This window comes from Bufo gargarizans, unplaced genomic scaffold (assembly GCF_014858855.1).
Source record: "Bufo gargarizans isolate SCDJY-AF-19 unplaced genomic scaffold, ASM1485885v1 original_scaffold_2117_pilon, whole genome shotgun sequence".
NCBI lineage: Eukaryota > Metazoa > Chordata > Amphibia > Anura > Bufonidae > Bufo > Bufo gargarizans.
Genome location: NW_025334651.1, coordinates 212,707 through 232,173, shown reverse-complemented (window position 1 = coordinate 232,173; position 19,467 = coordinate 212,707).

The window sequence follows — 19,467 nt, the reverse complement described above, 5'->3', positions numbered from 1 at the left end:
TCAATAGCTCGAAATTTTTCTTCAACTTCTGGTTCTAGGGCTAGTGACATGGCCCAAAGATCTGCTTCATCAACCCTTGCATTGCTTCCTTTCCATATAGCAGAGATAGTCTGTGATGGAATCACCTTTGTAAATTCATCTTCATCTTCGGCCGTATTCAATGGCATCCTTGACAGAGTATCAGCATCTGCATTTTTCTTCCCTGGTCGATATTTAATATCAAAACAGAAATCAGCTAACTCCCCTACCCATCGGTGTCCCACGCTATTTAGTCTTGCTGAGCTGAGGACATAGGTCAGGGGGTTATTGTCGGTAAAAACAGTGAAAGTCGAAGCATAGTACAGATAGTCCCGGAACTTATCACAAATGGCCCACTTCAAGGCTAAGAATTCCAGTTTACCTGAGTGCAGGTGATAATTTTTCTCGGTGGGTGTCAGTGTCCGTGAACCAAACCCAATAATACGTAGTTTATTCTCCTGATGTTGGTACAGCACTGCACCCAACCCATCCTGTGATGCGTCAGTATGCAAAATAAATGGCAGGTTAAAGTCCGGATAAGCAAGAATTGGGGGTTTGGTTAGCAACGCAATTATCTTGTCAACGGTTTCCTGATGCTTTGTTGTCCATTGCACTGAGGTTCCTGAGGGTAACTGTTGTGTTCTTCCTGCCTTTACATGCAGCGGTTTAAAGAGAAAATATTTGTGGACTGCCCCTATGGGTTGTCCAAACATAAGGCATTCTATCCTAATAGAAGACTTCAATATAATACAAAGAGATCTTCCAACAAAGGGTTAGATGTCTTTGATATAGCTGTCACTGGAAAATGAAGTCCAGTAAAATTACAGAAACCCAATGGATCTCCTTACAGTTAATGGGGTCTACTGGATGCCGATTGTGTCTTCTATCATTATTATAATAGTGCGGATGTGAATCTAGCTCAAAACATAACATATATTAGAAGGTTGGAGAACCTCTTTAATATGAAAAGGGTGCTAAAAGGCTTATAATAGCCCTAAATGTGAAGCTCTGCTCTTAATTCTCTGCTCTGCTCCAAAATTATATTTTGGAAATGTAACCTAATGTCTTTTCAAATGGATTAAACTACATTGTGCTCAAAACATTTCGAAAGGTCAGATTGTTCCTCAGGTGTTATCAGAAGTACCCATTGAGAATAAGACTAACTTCAAGAAGTGTTATTGTACATCTTAACAGACTGCACAGGATCCTTCCGCATCCTACTCCATTTGTGCAGCCTGTTGGTGCTGAGGGTAACAGATTTTCTTCCTAAGTAGGGGGGTGAAGAGACGCCTACAGTCTGACAGGCTGGCAGGATTCTGTTTGGATGCAGCCAAGTGTATTATAATAATTCACTGACCCATTTTAAGGTGCAGGTTGCATCACTAATAGCCTCTTCACTCGGTCTGCGTGCAATCAGCATAAGGTTAATTATGATAATGTGTTGCCTGCTCTAATCTCCTCCTCATTAGATATGTACAGTATATTTCCCTAATGAAGAAAAGTCTTGATACACAAGCCATTCACAAGGGAGACATGTACTCCTCTAATCCCACATGGCTGAACTAGAACAACTTGTATTTCTAGTAGCAGTAATTTCAATATGGTTTCTAAAAAGACATTCTTGTCAATAAGAATGATGATTGATTATTGGGAAATATGTTCTACAGTCATACACTAGAATGTAAATAGAAGAGAGAAAAAGGGAAGAAGTAGACATTAAAACTGGTGCTGGCTACCTCACATCCCCACCTTGGACATACTTACCATACCCACTCCCATACCATTAAAGGGGTTCTCCAGGAATTAAGAAAATGAAAATACCTAAATATTACTTTATCATAAATATATTCCCAAATATCTTTCATTAGTTATAATGGCTCCTTTTGTCTAGGGAGCAATCATTAGGAAAAATAAAATGGCTGCCGTCCTATTAGGAAACACAAAATCTGTCCTAATCACATAGGAGGACAAGTTACTTTGGAACTCTAAGCTAAAGAGTAGCCTCATCCTCTTCTCCTACTTGTCAGGTATTATGATCCTGAATACAGCTGATAAGATCTGCAGCTGAATCTCTGTGGGAATGGAGTTCATGAGGAGACATGAAATACAGAGAGGATGGACAGGACAGACTGTGGTAATGTGGGGCTGTGGTAATGGAGACTGCATACTAGTGCTGCTGCTCATTACCCCCTCTCTCCTTTCTGTACTTCATGTCTCCATTCCTATAGAGATTCAGCTCAAGATCATATTAAACTGTATTCAGGATCATATCTGACAAGCAGAGCAGAGGATGAGGCAGCTTTTTAGCTACGTGTTGGGAAGTAACTTGTCCTGCTGTGTGATTAGGACAGGTTTTGTGTGCACTAGTAGGATGGCGGCCATTTTATTTCCCCTGATGATTGCTCCCTAGACAAAGCGAGCCATTATAACTAATGAAAGGTAATTAGGAATGTATTTATAATAAAGTTTTATTTATGTATTTTCATTTTTCTTAATTTTTGGAGAACCCCTTTAAGGAGGGACAGAAAGCAATACTTTGTCTTGTTCACCACTCCTTTGTTTGCTACCAGTGTGAGATCTGTCTGGGGTCACTTCCCCCACAAAAAGAGAGGCTGGGGTAAAACCAAGGCCATACGTACCACAGAGACAGACCATGCAGCTGCTTGGGTGTCAATGGACAGAGGGGGCCCAGTGCAGATTCACTCTATTGTTTATTAAGGGATAATGAGAACTTAGGCAAGGATTCACGTGAAGACGTGAAGAGCTAACCTATGGGATGAAGATAGGAGGTTATACCAAGTCCCTCCATCCAGGTGTTTAGTATCATACGGATGACGAAGGAAGGAAGATAGATAGTGTTACAATAGTGTTCACAGGTGCTACTGTTCCGTGTGAATATATGCTGGTTACTTCTGGGAATGAACTTTGGTCACTCTTGGTATGACAGTTCACATTTGCCACTGTCCCGTGCACACGTTGTTCCAGCTATTTGTGGGAGTGATTTAGGGCCATTTCTCAGTATGGCAATTCACTGGTGAGACAGTTCGGTTTCTTGTGGGTGGAAACTGTAGCATTGTGCTTAGTATCTTTTCCCTGTTTAGTATTGCAGGGGTTAAAGTCTCTTGCTTACTTTTTCGTACTTGTGTGCCTTGACAGGGGTTTTTGCCTGTTGTTGTCTGAGCTTTGCAAACTTTCAGTTTGTGTGCACCTGCATGTGATTTGTCGCTGATGAGCCCAGCTAAAGGTTTTGTATATCTATCCTGCCCATTGGCTGAGCAACAATATCAGTATCCGCTTCTGTTGTTCTGTCAGCCTATCCAGTTTTTGCCAGTCTGTATGTCTGATCTGTGTCCATTGTCATGTCTGACCTGATCCTACCTGGGTTCCTGCTATATTCAGTCTATCCTGCTTGTTTGGTCTCAGTTTAGTTCTGCTTGTATTTTTGTCATCCAATCAGTTTTTTTTTAGCTCTATTTCTAACCTGTCTGTTTTAGTGTGCTTTCTGGATCCCAGAGAGCGGCATTAAAGTCTTGGTACATGTGTTTTTCGTGCATTTTCTAGTTACAGTGCCTTCTAGTGCTTTCACCAGAACCATCGCAGGAGGTAGCGGTCCAGTTTCTCCCCTGCAGCGAAGTCCACATCCATGTACAGGGGTTAAGGGTGAAAACAAGGGGAGTGCCAGAATAACGCCCTCATTGTTTGGCCCAATGTCAAATGCTTACATGGTACAGTGGTCCCACAACCACTGATCCATAACAGATAGATTAGATAATAGATAGATAGATCATAAGTAGAGTTCAGCGAACCCGAACTGCAAAGTTCGGGTTCGTACCGAACTTTGCGAGTTCGGGTACCCAGACTTTTTCACTGAAGTTTGTGTTCGGGTGATTTTATTATTTTCCGTTATAACATGGTTATAATGGAAAATAATAGCATTCTTAAAACAGCATGCTAAATTTAATGTCTACTGAGGGGTTAAAAATAAAAAAAAAACTTACCTAATCCACTTGATAGCGCATGCCGGAATCCTCTTTGCTTCAGGACCTGCGGTGACGTCACCGCGCTCACCATGTGGTGTGCGCAGTGACATCACTGCAGGTCCTTCTATTTTCATTCAGCAGGATGAAGTTCGGGTCAAGTTCGGGTCCCGAACCCAAACTTTGACATGAAGTTCGGCCGAACCCGAACCTCCATGGGTTCGCTCAACCCTAATCATAAGGGGTCATTTTCTGAAATACGCCTAAGTTAGGCAGATTTCTGGCTCAGATTGCGGTGCAAAGGTTACAGAGTCACCAGGTCATTTATCATTTTCTACACCTGTTTTAGGTGTAGAAAAAGGTCTAAATGTAAGACAGCTGGGAAGTTATGTAAGGGCCTCTTCCACCGCCAGGTATAGGTCTTAATAAATGTGCCCCATAGTTTTTACATTGGTTTTACACTCAGCCCTGACCAGTAAGAACTGGAATGAATACTTCCTGACATTTGCCATTCTTCAGAGCTGAATCACAGTTCCTCTCCTTTGCAGTAAACCAAGATGGAGGTGACTAAATTACACAATCAAATCCCTTTTATGTGAGGACTCCTGCCGAGCCCTCTAACTCTTTTATTGCCTCACACTCTCCATCTGAAGTAGTCTGGCAAGTTTTTCTTCTTCCGCTCCTAAAAGAATATGTCTGCCTTGTAAATAGCATTACTGCAATTTCAATCTCACTATGTGTTCTAGTCTATAAAAACAAATGATATGCTGTATATCAAAAATATAAATAAAATTGTCTGTATAGGCTTATGGTTTATTATAATGCATTATTTATTCATTAATATATACTATGTGCATATATAGATAGATATATATATATGTTAGACACACAAATCAGCTGCAGCATAAAATAAGTGGTGGAACTCCTCTGCAGTATTTCCCTGCACAATGCCAATGTGCATTGAAGTCATATGCACTATTCTTATGAACACAGGGGGGGGGGTGACAGGCCCCCCAAAATCATAATTATATGGCATAGCATAGATGCCATAGCATTGGCACTATATTACAGCTTTGTTTTGATAACTCTTCTCCAGTGTATTTTGGGCCAATATGTTTTTTTTTCAGGGAAGGCAGCCTTTTTGCTCAACAAATCACCAAAAAATTTAGGGAAATTACCAAAGTTTTTATGATGAAGGGTACTCTGCTCCTGGGTCTACAAGCTGTCATGCTGTAATGAGTATAAGTGCAACCATTCAGTTCACTAGCAGCGCCACCACTGGGGAAATTGAGCATTACACAGTTGTTATAGAAGTCAATGGACTTTGCATGTATTGCACTGATACAGAGAAACGAGAAGTTCTTGTTGGTGCTCTCCCCTCTGGGGAGATGAGGATCCTGGAGGATAGTAGATTCTATTTATTCAAGGTGTTGTCTAGGATTAGGAGAACAGCTCTGCTTTTTCTTCTTCTACATCAGGTTGTATTTGGTATTGCAAATCGTTTATTTCAAAATTAACTAGGTGGTTGAGCTAAAATACCAGCCCATGGGTTAATCAAATGAAAAAATGCAGATTGTTTTTTTCTAATCCAAACAACCTCTTTAGGGCCAGGTTTCCGTGGTGCAGTTTGGTGCAATTTTTTGACTGCATGATGTGCAATTACTTTCTGGACTATAGATATCTGATATATTAGATAAATGTTCAGAACCATACAGTAAATATGGGACAGCCTGCATTACAATTCTCAAGTTACTATAGCCATTTATGTAAGGTGTAGGTCAATCTGATGTAGAAGATAAATACTATGGAATAGAGTGCCTGACCCTACAGCACAATGTCAACAGAGTAGATATCACATCATCTATAATACAAAACATACCATTTGTTTGAAAGGTTCCCTTAGACATAATGGGTGTATGCTATTTATGGAAAGGGTCACAGGGCTGGCCATGGGTGGCTGTCTTCACAAGGCTACTCTAAAGTGGTTCATTTTCTGATTTGCTGTGGGTTTGGTATTAGCAATGAAAACTAGTGGTGGTATAAATGTTGGAACATGAATCATGGAGGGGCCAATGTAATATGTCACCTGGTATACATTGGATATGAACAAATGCAATTCTGCATCCCTGTGTGTATGATTGACTCCACATGAGCTACATAATTTACTTTGCTGTCATTTTATATTTTCCTCGCCAGTCCTAAAGTCTAGATTTATCTTATAATATTCTATAGGTGTATGAATAGCAATATCAATATTACTTATTTTGGTGCTGCTGAATTAAGTTTTCCAGATAGATGTTTGAATTGATTAGGTAGAAAGCGTTATGGTGGCGATCCATGTCCACCGCCGTCCTGCTATCCTGGGAAGAGACAGATGCCAAATCACTCACCCAGTTGTTGCCTGGAAGCCCAACTGTGATGAGCTGTCCTTGTCTGTCAGTAGCAGATCCAACTGTTAGATTCTGGACTCTGGCATTGGAGGCTGCAACCATGCTGATAGACTTCTTCCTCTATCCCATAGGGCGCACCTGCATCTTAAGGGGCCAGCGGACCTGTACACTATCTGCACCAGCCAATGGCTGAACTTCTGTGGGTATTCAAGGTACCTTTTCCTTGGTAAAGGTGCCTGAGTAAAAGGTATTTCTAGCTTGCTACATCGTGCATAGGTGCTATAATCCTTGTGTCTGTCTGTGTACTGACTTCTGCCTGATTCTTGTATTCTGACCCTGTGCCATCTGCTCCTCCACCAGATTCGCAAAAACTATGCCTGTCCTGACATCAGTCTGTTATTTTCTACAATTTTTTCTGTCCCCTCAGTGACCCACATCAGTGTGTCACCGCCGACTCTGGGATAGATCTTAGAAGTTCAGATAGACGGAAGACTCAGGAGTCGATCTGACAGATCTCTATTGTTTTCATTGTTGCTGACAGGTTTCCACCCCTTCGCAGGTGTTGCTCATTATCAGTCAGGTGGCCCTTTATATGTTCCGCCTTTCACTGGTTTCCCTGCGGCTAAGGCTGAGTTCACACGGGCGAGATTTCCGCGCGGGTGCAATGCAGTAGGTGAACGCATTGCACCTGCACTGAATCCTGACCCATTCATTTCAATGGGGCTGTGCACATGAGCATTTTTTTTCATGCATCACTTCTGCAATGCTTTAAAATCGCAGCATGTTCTATATTCTGCGTTTTTCACGCAGCCCTGGCTCCATAGAAGTGAATGGGCCTGCGTTAATAACGCATTGCATCTGCAAGCAAGTGCGGATGCAATGCGTTTTTCACTGATGGTTGCTAGGAGATGTTGTTTGTAAACATTCAGTTTTTTATCACGCGCGTGAAAAACGCATCAAAACGCATTGCACCCGCGCGGAAAAAACTGAACAACTAAACGCAATTGCAGCCAAAACTGACTGAACTTGCTTGCAAAATGGTGCGAGTTTAACTGAACGCACCCTGAACGCATCCGGACCAAATCTGTCACGCTCGTGTGAACTCAGCCTAAGGCTGGTTTCACACGGGCGTTGCGGAAAAATGTGCGGGTGCGTTGCGGAAACACCCGCGATTTTTCCGCGCGAGTGCAAAACATTGTCATGCGTTTTGCACTCGCGTGAGAAAAATCGCGCATGTTTGGTACCCAAACCCGAACTTCTTCAAAGAAGTTCGGGCTTGGGATTGATGTTCTGTAGATTCTATTATTTTCCCTTATAACATGGTTATAAGGGAAAATAATAGCATTCTGAATACAGAATGCTTAGTATAATAGCGCTGGAAGGGTTAAAAAAATAATAAAAACGTTAACTCACCTTATCCCCATGATCGTGTAGTTCCCGGTCGGTCTGTTCTTTAGCTGTGGGCTTGGGCTGAATGACCTTTGGTGATGTCAGATCACATGCTCCAATCACATGGTCCATCACCATGGTGATGGAGCATGTGATCTGACATCACCACAGGTCCTTTAGTCACAGCTAAAGAAGAGACCGACCGGGAACTAGGCGATCATGGGGATAAGGTGAGTTAACTTTTTTATTTTTTTTAACCCTCCCAGCACTATTATACTAAGCATTCTGTAGTCAGAATGCTATTATTTTCCCTTATAACCATGTTATAAGGGAAAATAATACAGTGAATAGACTGTCACCTAGAACCCATGCGTGGAAATCGCACCGCATCCGCACTTGCTTGCGGATGCTTGCGATTTTCACGCAACCCCATTCATTTCTATGGGACCTGCGTTACGTGAAAAACGCAGAATATAGAACATGCTGCGATTTTCACGCAACGCATAAGTGTTGCGTGAAAATCACCGCTCATGTGCACAGCCCCATAGAAATGAATGGGTCAGGATTCAGTGCGGGTGCAATGCGTTCAACTCACGCATCGCACCCGCACGGAAATCTCGCCCGTGTGAAAGGGGCCTAAGGGTACTTTCACACTTGCGGCAGGACGGATCTGACAGACTGTTCACCATGTCGGATCCGTCCTGCGGCTATTTCGCTCTGGTACAGAGATTAAAGGTACCAGAGACACATGGTGTCTCTGGTACAGAGGTTAAAGGTTTAATACCAGGGACCCACCAGAGTAGCACAGTGGATCACAACCATTACCCGTAACAGAATAGATATATAGACACCATGAACAGTTATCACATTGACTGCTTATGATCTTGAGTAGTGTTGAGCAAATCAAAGTATCCAAAGTAGACTTTTAAATCCGAATTTCAGGAAAATTAGATTCACTGCAAAGCCGAATTTCCTCACGCTTCAACGTAATGAATGGATTTTCTCTGAAATGGCTGTAAAAAAAATATATATATATATATATATATACAAACTCACCTAATCCATTTGAGCACAAAGAGCCCGTCACGGCCATGTTGATTGAAGATACCATGTGAAATCTCACACGCGTTGACGTATGATGTCACCACGCCGGCCGGTGTGATTACTAGTGATGAGCGGCATGGGCAATATTCGTTTTCGCGATATTTCACAATTTTTTTGCATAATATTCGCAATAAATTTGCGAATTCTAGAATTTATGTATGTATGTACAGCAGAGAAACAGATTCCAGTGCAAGTGTTAGGAATTACTATCAGCTACACTATATTACTATCTAACCTACACTGACTATCTCGCACTATCTGTATTATATATATGAGCTAACTAACTATCTAATGTGATTGGATAAGGAATAGGGTCCAGATGAAAGCACAGAGCACAGCAGTCACTGCTCTCTCTCTCTCAGAACTGCAAAAAAAACTACAATAAATGGCTGCTGGGGAGGTTCTTATATAGTAAGGGGTAGGCAACTTTCCTATTGGTTGCTAAGGATGTTGCTAAGCTTAGACAAAGACATTGCAGCCTTCTCATTGGCCCACAAGCAAGAAGCAGTAGTACTGATGGAAAAAAAAATAATAATATTCGCGATTCCGAATATATAGCACTATATTCTATATTTTCGCAAAATCTCGAAGTGCCGATATTCGTGATAAAAATTTGTGATTAGAATATTTGTGATCAACACTAGTGATTACATCATCAGGTCACCAAGTGAGAGTTTGCATGGTGTCTTCAATCAAGATGGCCGTGGCGAGATTTTTTAGATCAAATGGATAAGGTGAGTATTATATTGTTTTTTTAATCCATGAAAGCCCTCATTTTTAATCTCTGTTCCTCGTCATTGCGCCTGCTACATACAAAGAAATGTGCTTCATGACAAAGTAATTTGTCACAAAACTCATTTCTTTGTGAAATTCGGTTAAGCAGCCGAATGAAATTTTCCACAACTTCTCTTATCTCTAATCTTGAGCAATTTAAATAAATTGATGTCTCTTCTGCAACACTTGTTATATAATACAGCATTATGACGTTCCAGCATCTGGATGGTTAATAACGCTTATTACTTATTTTTCTTCCCTTAGATGCCCTCGAGGAAACATTAGCTACACACCAGTTACTGCAACAGTGATAAGGAGAACTATTATTTGCCCATTGCATTCTGGTTTCTGTACGAAAGACATTAATATGGATGAGGATGGGACAGTAACAGACTGTTATCTCTGCTTTTAACGATTGTTGTCTGCCTGGATTCAGCTTAATGCAAAGTTCCAGAGCAACTGACCTAATTAAAGAGTGGTACAACTCTGATTGACCCATGCTGTGACTTGATAGACAGGAGAATCAAATTAAACCAGGGCTTCAGATTTCAGATGTATGGAAACAAAGAGAAAAGAATAGACGTTTTGGAGCCTTATGGATTAATCACAATTGAAAGTCAATCTTCAGTAGGCTCTTAGAGATAAAGTTTTGACTGTAAATTCCCAACTACATTACCTCCATCACCAATCTGCCAATACTACTATCTCCATAACTCAAAGTGGGAAGTGATGACTGCAAATTATATGGATGGTATTAATCACAAAATGGTCCAAAGCACTTCACTACGGGAAGTACAACGGTACACTCCTCAGCGTACTACCAAAACACTACAAAAATTGGAGTGCGAAAACACCTGAATCATTAAAAATATAATTTTATTAAATACAATATTAAAAGATAATTAACATGACATTGCATAATATAACGTGATGGCAGGGGACAACAGCCACACACCACCTCTGTAGCTCCCTCAAAACACAAGTAAGGAGGGATATATAGGCCGTTCCACAGACTAAATAAGATCAGAGCATGCCCCAATCAACCAATATAGTGCAACCAGCACTTGCTAATTTGCTGGGTGCTCGGGTGGTGCCGCTCTAATGTGCGACCAAACACATGCCTAATATCATATACAAATAATCAAACCCCAAAATATGATACACATACCTAATGAAAGATAGTGAGTGCAGAGGTGGTGGCACTCCTCGACGCGCGTTTCGCTTCCTCAGGAGGAGTTATATGGATGGGGCATGCCAACTGTCTTCTTCAGCTGATGATCCAGGGAAGAGGAATTAGGCATGTTGGATTTTAACGTATAACTTCCTAAAGGAAATTACTGCCAGTGTCCAATTCCCCTTTCTCCATTGAATAAACATGCACATTCAAATAAAGTAGTCAGATGTAGCCAAACAAGCCAACAGTAGTTTTCCAGTTGTAGACCCTCAAGTTGAGTACCAATACTAGCCTGCCCACAATTACACTCTAATTTAACAGTAAACCACATTCCATGATACTGTCAAGCAAGTAATGGATGTACTACTGCAGATCACCCAAGTAGCCTTAGGGACAGGTCATCTATCATAAGGAATGTCCATACAGGAAGGATACACTGCCGATTTGACTAGGGCAAATCTGCAGCATACAGTGTGTAAAAAATTGGAAGAAAATATTTTAATCTGCCCCATGTGGCTATACCCTGAGGCCTAGTCTCAGGGTCATTTCGGCTCATGTGCTATCTAGACTGTGCCCTTATTGCACATGGGTGAATTTAAGTAAATGATACAAGTCCTGCTTCTTTGGCACAAACCAAAGAACTCTCCATGTGCACCATTTTGGTCTATTTGACATCCGAAACTCATTCGTTCATAGGAATGGTTATGGGAGAAAATGGTTGTAAGTAGATGACCAGATAAATCCATATTTTGGAGACGGAAATCAGAACGACTGTCTGAATCAGACCTAACCCTGCACCTTGCAGTGCTGACAAATGCCTACTGAAATAGCTATTCAGGTCAGACTGATATTTGAGGCCAATATGATCAGTCACAGTGAGTACGAAGTGACCTTTGGATGCAATGGCATGTAGTACCTTCTGCTAAAATAAAAATATAAAATCAAGTTTCCCCCATCAATCTGCACACAATACCCCATAAGTGAAAAAAAAAATATAGGAATTTTTGCTAATGTATTAAGAAAGAAAAACAAACACTTTGCATGGACACAAGTATTCAGACCCTTTGCTATGATGCTTCAAATTTAGCCCTAGGTGCCTCCCATGTCTCTACACCTTAATTGGAGTCCACCTTTGGTAAATTAAGTTGATTGGACATGATTTGGAACGACACACGCCTGTCTATATAAGGTCCCACAGCTGACAATGTATATTAGAGCAAAAACCAAGCCATGAGAAGGAAAGGGCTGTCTGAGTTCAGAGACATGATTGTGTGGAGGCACAGATCTGAAAAAGGGTACAAACAATTTCTACTGCACTGAAAGTTCCCAAGAGCACAATGGCTTCTGTCACCCCCCCATTGTGCAATTTTCATTAGCCGACATTAGCTATTTGCTAATGTCAGCTGAGTGCAATCATACATGTCCTACCTTTGTCTGTGGCTTATTTCTTGTAAAAATCATACTTTTATCATACGCAAATTTCCTCACTACCAGCAAGTTAGGCGTGTACTTGCTGGTAGCCGCCGCATCTGCCGCTTCAAGACATGCCCCATCTCCTCTTGATAGACAGGGCCAGAGAGCGCTCTCCTTCTCCCGCTGGCCCCGTCTGCTGCTGAATTCCAGTGCCTGCGCCGCAACGTTCCTCGATCGGCGCAGGCGTACTGAGTGAAGAACGCGCGCTTGCCAGCTCCATACTCAGTGCGCCTGCGCCGATTACGTCACACTACACCCGGAAGAGAAGAGTGCCGATTATCGCTGATGCCCTTTAAATTGTATAAGTTTAGAGCAACTAGGACTCTTTGTAGAGATAGCTCCCCCACCAAACCAAGTAATCTGAGCTTCATAGATCCTGTGTACAAATGGCAGAAACTTCCAGGAGGTCAACCATCACTGTAGCATTCTTCCAATCTTGGCTTTATGGCAAAATTACCAGAAAAAGGTATCTCCTCAGTTAAAGACACATAAAAGCCCTCAAGGAGTTGGAAAAAAAAAAATGAAAATCACCAAATGGACTCTTAGAAACAAGATTTGAACTTTTTGGCATCAATTCTAAGCATCAAGTCTGGAAGAAACCGGGCACTATTCTTCACCTGCCCAATACCAAACCTACAGTGAAGCATGGTGGTGGCAGCATCATGCTATGGGAGTGTTTCTCAGTGGCTGGGAAAGGGAGACTGGTCAGGAATGAGGGTCACCATTTATCCTGGCGAAGCTTGAGAGGATCTGCAAAGAAGAATGGCAGAACATCCCCAAATCCAAGTGTGCTAACCTTGTGGCATCATACTCAAGAAGAATGGAGGCTGCAATAAATGCCTAAGGTGCTTCTACTAAGCACTGAGTAAAGGGTCTGAACTCTGAATACTTTTGTCAATGCAAAGATTTTGAACATTGTTTTCACTTTCTCATTATAAGGTAATAAAGGCAGAATATTAGGGAAAAACTTGACTTTTCTTTATTTTTAGCACAAGGCTGCAACATAACGAAATGTGAAAAAGGGAAAGGGTCTAAAGACTTCCCAAATGCATGTTGTGTTATTTCTGCATTACATATCTACTAAAACAACCAAGGAACTTTCATACCAAAATATTAAAAGGGACACTTCAAGCCTTGTATAAAAAAAAGTACATTACCGCATTTTTCGTCCTATAAAACGCACCGGCCCATAAGACACACCTAGGTTTTTGAGGAGGAAAAGAAGAAAAAAAAATTTTTTAACCAAAAGGTGTGCTTTTGGTGGGCTTTAAACTAATGGTAGCCTGTGAATGACACTATTATGGGGGATCTTGGGATGACGCACTGTTATGGGGGATCTGTGGATGACACTGTTATGGGCGTCTGTGGATGGCACTATTATGGGGGATCTGTGGCTGACACTGTTATGGGTGTCTGTGGATGGCACTGTTATGGGGGCATCTGTGGATGGCATGACACTGCTTTGGGGGGATCTGTGGATGACAGATAAATAGCATCTTATGCTATGTGTCATCCACAGATCCCCCCCATAACAGTGTCGCTGTGTATTGTAAATGACCCCCAATACAGGGGGTGGGGGCTGGCAGCTACAGTAGTTTTGCAATGGCAGCGGGGCCTAGTGCAGTCATTGTATTCTATTGCACTGGGCCCCGCTCACTGTACTAATCGTATCTAACTGCAGGCAATGTTTAACTATAGAATATCAGCACCAACTGGAACAGCACCAACTGACAGAAAGAGAGAAGGGAGACGGCGCGTGCACAGTCTCCTCATACAGCTGATATGCGCGGCTGCCGGGTGTCTCCCTCTGATATTGATGACCAATCCTGAGGATAGGCCAGACCACCCCTTTAATACTGTATAATTATTCTTTGTAAACTTGGGTTGGCAAAGGGAACAGATGTCACTAATCGCAGTCTTCCTGTCATCATGGCATTTCCTGATGATGATTCACAACTCTTTTTTCAAGTTAGCCAAGGTGGAAGTGAATGTGTGACACATGGTTCTCTTATGTGAGGAACTACCAACATGAGTCCCACAGCATTCCAGGACAAGTTATTTGTTTGCTCTTACTTTACCACTTCATGAAAGGCAAAGGTCACATTAAAAGGGTTTTCAAACAATGTGTAGTCTTTATAACCATTTTGTTCACATATGGCTGATTTTGATGCAGACATTTCTGCATCTGACTGGTACTTACCACTTGCCACCAAAACAGATGAACAGAATCAATTTTCAGTTGCAGAAATTTCTGCAACAAAATTGACTGCGTATGAAGGCACCCTAATCTGTCTGCTAACAAGCGCTCACTAAAAGCGTTAATTAGACTAATCATATTGTAAGGGACAATGCTCTGTATGGGAGTGTTGCACATCCCCTGCTTAAATGGGGAAATGTGCTGCCAAAAAATGATTATTTCGCTGTCTGCGTAGAAGGTGTAACTTAATGATAGAAAAGTATTTGCCGAGCATGTTTACATGGACATGTGTAAGGCTACATGCATACTTTGTGGATTCTTGCATGAAACCCCCCCCCCCCCCCCCCCAAAAAAAAACAGCATAAGGCCCATGTGGCTATACCCTGCGGTCCACAAAAAACGGATGACCTCCGTGTGCATTTCGTATTTTGAGGATTGGAACAGCTGGCCCCTAATAGAACAGTCCTATTCTTGTCCGTAATGCGGACAATAGGACATGTTCTATTTTTGGGCGGAACGGAAATACGGAAACTGAATGCACACGGAGTACCTTCTGTTTTTCTTGAGTACCCATTGAAATGAATGGTTCGTATACGGTCCACAAAAAAACCGGAATGGACACGGAATGAAAATACGTTCGTATGCATATGCTGTGGATTATAAAATCCATCTCAATTTTATTGTGTGCGGATTCCAGCCATTTTAATAGAAAGTTGAGAGCTGGGGGGGGGGGAATAAAAAATCCACATCAAAATCCGCAAGTAACACATTCAGACTTTGAAGCAAAAACGCACATACAGTAAATTATTGTACACATAGATCAAGATATTCTTTAATTTTCTTTGCATATATACTGGATAAAGGGCAAATATATTAATATTTACAATAGAAAGCAATCCAGTTTAGGATTGGTCCTGCTCATATGATTCCTTTATAGGTTGGTAGACATCTAGCATTTCTTTGTAGGAACATATGATTATACTGTAAATGTAAATGTAACCACCTGAAACATGATCACATTTTAAAGGGTTTCTGTCACTAGATGTAACCCTATTAAGCTAGCTGACATTAGCAATGTGCTAATGCCAGCTAAACCGAACTGTGCTCTGGTGAAATCTCGCGCCATTCAGCATTCGTCACAGGCACGGTGAGGGAAGGACGCTCACAGGTTGCCAGCTTCTTCACTGCGCCTGCGCCGTTAAGTATTAAGGATTTCACCAGAGCACAGGGCTGGCAGACGGATGCGAGCGCTGCCTGGCCCTGTCAATCAGGATTTGGACGGAGGCGACAAAGGTGGGAGAACGGAGCCTCTAGGAGCAGGAAGAATGCGCCCCCTGCTCCTAGAGGCTAATTAGCATATTATAAAAGTTAGATTTCTGGCGTAACGGGGGTATAGATAAAAGTAGGAATAGACTAGTTAGGTTTAGCTGACATTAGCACATCGCTAATGTCAGCTATCTTAACAGGGTTAAATCTGGTGACAGAATCCCTTTAAAAGCCCATGCAGGAGAAAAAAACGGAGAATAAATATATATATATATATATATACACACACACACACACACAAGTATTCACTCCCCTTGACTTTTTTTGTATTTTGGTGCCTCACCCCCTGGAATTAACATGGATTGTTTGAGGATTTGCATCATTTAATTTACAGAACATGCCCACAACTTTGAAGATGTTTTTTTATTTTTTTATTTATTGTGACGCAAACAAATAGGACAAAATACCAGAATAAGTCAATGTGCATAACTATTCACCCCCCTAAAGTCAATACTTTGTAGAGCCACCTTTTGCGGCAATCACAGCTCCAAGTCGCTTTGAAAAAGTCTCTATAAGTTTGCCACATCTTACCACTGGGATTTTTGCCCATTCCTCCTTGCAAAACTGCTCCAGCTCCTTCAAGTTGGATGGTTTGCGCTTGTGAACAGCAATCTTTAAGTCTGACCACAGATTTTCTATTGGATTGAGATCTGGGCTTTGAACTAGGCCATTCCAACACATTTACATGTTTCCCCTTAAACCACTCAAGTGTTGCTTTAGCAGTGTGTTTGGGGTCATTGTCCTGCTAAAAGGTGAACCTCCATCCTAGCCTCAAATCACGCACAGAGTGGTACAGGTTTTGCTCAAGAATATCCCTGTATTTAGCACCATCCATCTTTCCCTCAACTCTGACCAGTTTCCCAGTTCCAGCTGCGGAAAAACATCCCCACAGCATGATGCTGCCACCACCATGTTTCACTGTGGGGATGGTGTTCTTTGGGTGATGTGATGTGTTAGGTTTGCTCCAGACATAGCGTTTTCTTTGATGGCCGAAAAGTTCAATTTTAGTCTCATCAGACCAGAGCACCTTCCTCCATACATTTTGGGAGTCTCCCACATGCCTTTTTGCAAACTCACAACATGCCTTATTGTTTTTAGCTGAAAGTAATGGCTTTCTTCTAGCCACTCTGCCATAAAGCCCAACTCTATGGAGCGTACGGCTTATTGTCATCCTATGTACAGATACTCCAGTCTCTGCTGTGGAACTCTGCAGCTCCTCCAGGGTTACCTTGGGTCTCTGTGCTGCCTCTCTGTTTAATGCCCTCCTTGCCCGGTCCGTGAGTTTTGGTAGGCATCCATGTTCTTTCCATTTGGTTATGTTAGATTTAATGGTGCTCCTGGCGATCATCAAAGATTTGGATATTTTTTTATAACCTAACCCTGACTTGTACTTTTCAACAACATTGTCCCTTTCTTGTTTGGAGAGTTACTTGGTCTTCATGGCAGTGTTTGGTTAGTGATGCCTCTTGCTTAGGTGTTGCAGCCTCTGGGGCCTTTCAAAAAAGGTGTATATGTAATGACAGATCATGTGACACTTAGATTGCACACAGGTGGACATAATTTCACTAATTATGTGACATCTGAAGGTAATTGGTTGCTCCAGAGCTTTTTATCGGCTTCCTAACAAAGGGGGTAAATACATACGCACATGCCAATTTTCTGGTTTCTATTTCTAAACAATCGTTTTATTTATATATTTTTCTCATTTCACTTCACCAACTTAGACTATTGTGTTCTGATCCATCACATAAAATTCAGATTAACCATTGAACTTAATGTAACAAAATACGAAAAAAGTCAAGGGGTGAATACTTTTGCAAGACACTATATATATATATATATATATATATATATATATGTATACACTCACCTAAAGAATTATTAGGAACACCTGTTCTATTTCTCATTAATGCAATTATCTAGTCAACCAATCACATGGCAGTTGCTTCAATGCATGTAGGGTTGTGGTCCTGGTCAAGACAATCTCCTGAACTCCAAACTGAATGTCAGAATGGGAAAGAAAGGTGGGCTACAACAGCAGAAGACCCCACCGGGTACCACTCATCTCCACTACAAATAGGAAAAAGAGGCTACAATTTGCACAACCTCACCAAATTTGGACTGTTGAAGACTGGAAAAATGTTGCCTGGTCTGATGAGTCTCGATTTCTGTTGAGACATTCAAATGGTAGAGACTGAATTTCTCGTAAACAGAATGAGAACATGTATCCATCATGCCTTGTTACCACTGTGCAGGCTGGTGGTGGTGGTGTAATGGTGTATGGGATGTTTTCTGGGCACACTTTAGGCCCCTTAGTGCCAATTGACCATCGTTTAAATGCAACGAGCTACCTGAGCATTGTTTCTGACCATGTCCATCCCTTCATGACCACCATGTACCCATCCTCTGATGGCTACTTCCAGCAGGATAATGCACCATGTCACAAAGCTCAAATCATTTCAAATTGGTTTCTTGAACATGACAATGAGTTCACTGTACTAAAATGCCCCCCCCAGTCACCAGATCTCAACCCAATAGAGCATCTTTGGGATGTGGTGGAACAGGAGCTTCGTGCCCTGGATGTGCATCCCTCAAATCTCCATCAACTGCAAGATGCTATCCTATTAATATGGGCCAACATTTCTAAAGAATGCTATCAGCACCTTGTTAAATCAATGCCACGTAGAATTAAGGCAGTTCTGAAGGCAAAAGGGGGTCCAACACCGTATTAGTATGGTGTTCCTAATAATTCTTTAGGTGAGTGTATATATATATATATATATATACATATATATATATATATATATATATGTGTATTACACTCACCGGTAATCTAGTTTCCTGGAAGTCTCCATGACAGCACACAATGAGATTGACTTCCTCTGATAGGACAGGAAAAAACACAGAGATGTTTAAAAACTCCACCCCTTCCCCTCATCGCCAGGAAAAGGGGTAGAACATAAATTAAAGTAACATTATCAACAAAAGGGTTGGAATATATGTGCTGTCATGGAGACTTCAGGAAACCGGATTACCGGTAAGTGTAATACTCATTTCCCCAGTTGTCTCCATGACAGCAAACACTGAGAACTAACAAAGTAAACTTTAGGGGGGGGACGACAGCACCTAGGACCTTGCGTCCAAAGGCCATGGCCTCATTGACAAATACATCAACCCTATAATGCTTGGTGAAGGTGTGAGCCCTCTTCAAAGTGGCCGCTCTGCAAATTTGTTCTAGAGGCGCAGAGGCTCTCTCGGCCCAGGAAGTAGACACGGATCTTACTGAATGGTCTTTGAGGGACGGGGGAGCCTATTTACTGGAGGCTCTATAGGCCTCAGAAATGGCACACCTAATCCAGCAGGATTTAGAGCTTTTTGCCGCTTGTTTACCCTTATTTGGGCCGTAAAACTGAATAAATAAGTTTTTATCTATCCTCCAATTTTTGGTGACAGCTAGATAATGAAGAACACTTTTAACATCTAAATGATGACATTTTGTTTCCTGCTCATATTTGGGGTTGGCACAAAATGAGGGAATAGTAGAAACCACCTTGGGGAGAAAATTGGGATCTAACTTGAATATGAGGTTGTTTTCAAAAACTCTAAGGAAAGGCTTTTCGATAGATAAAGCCTGAAGCTCACAAA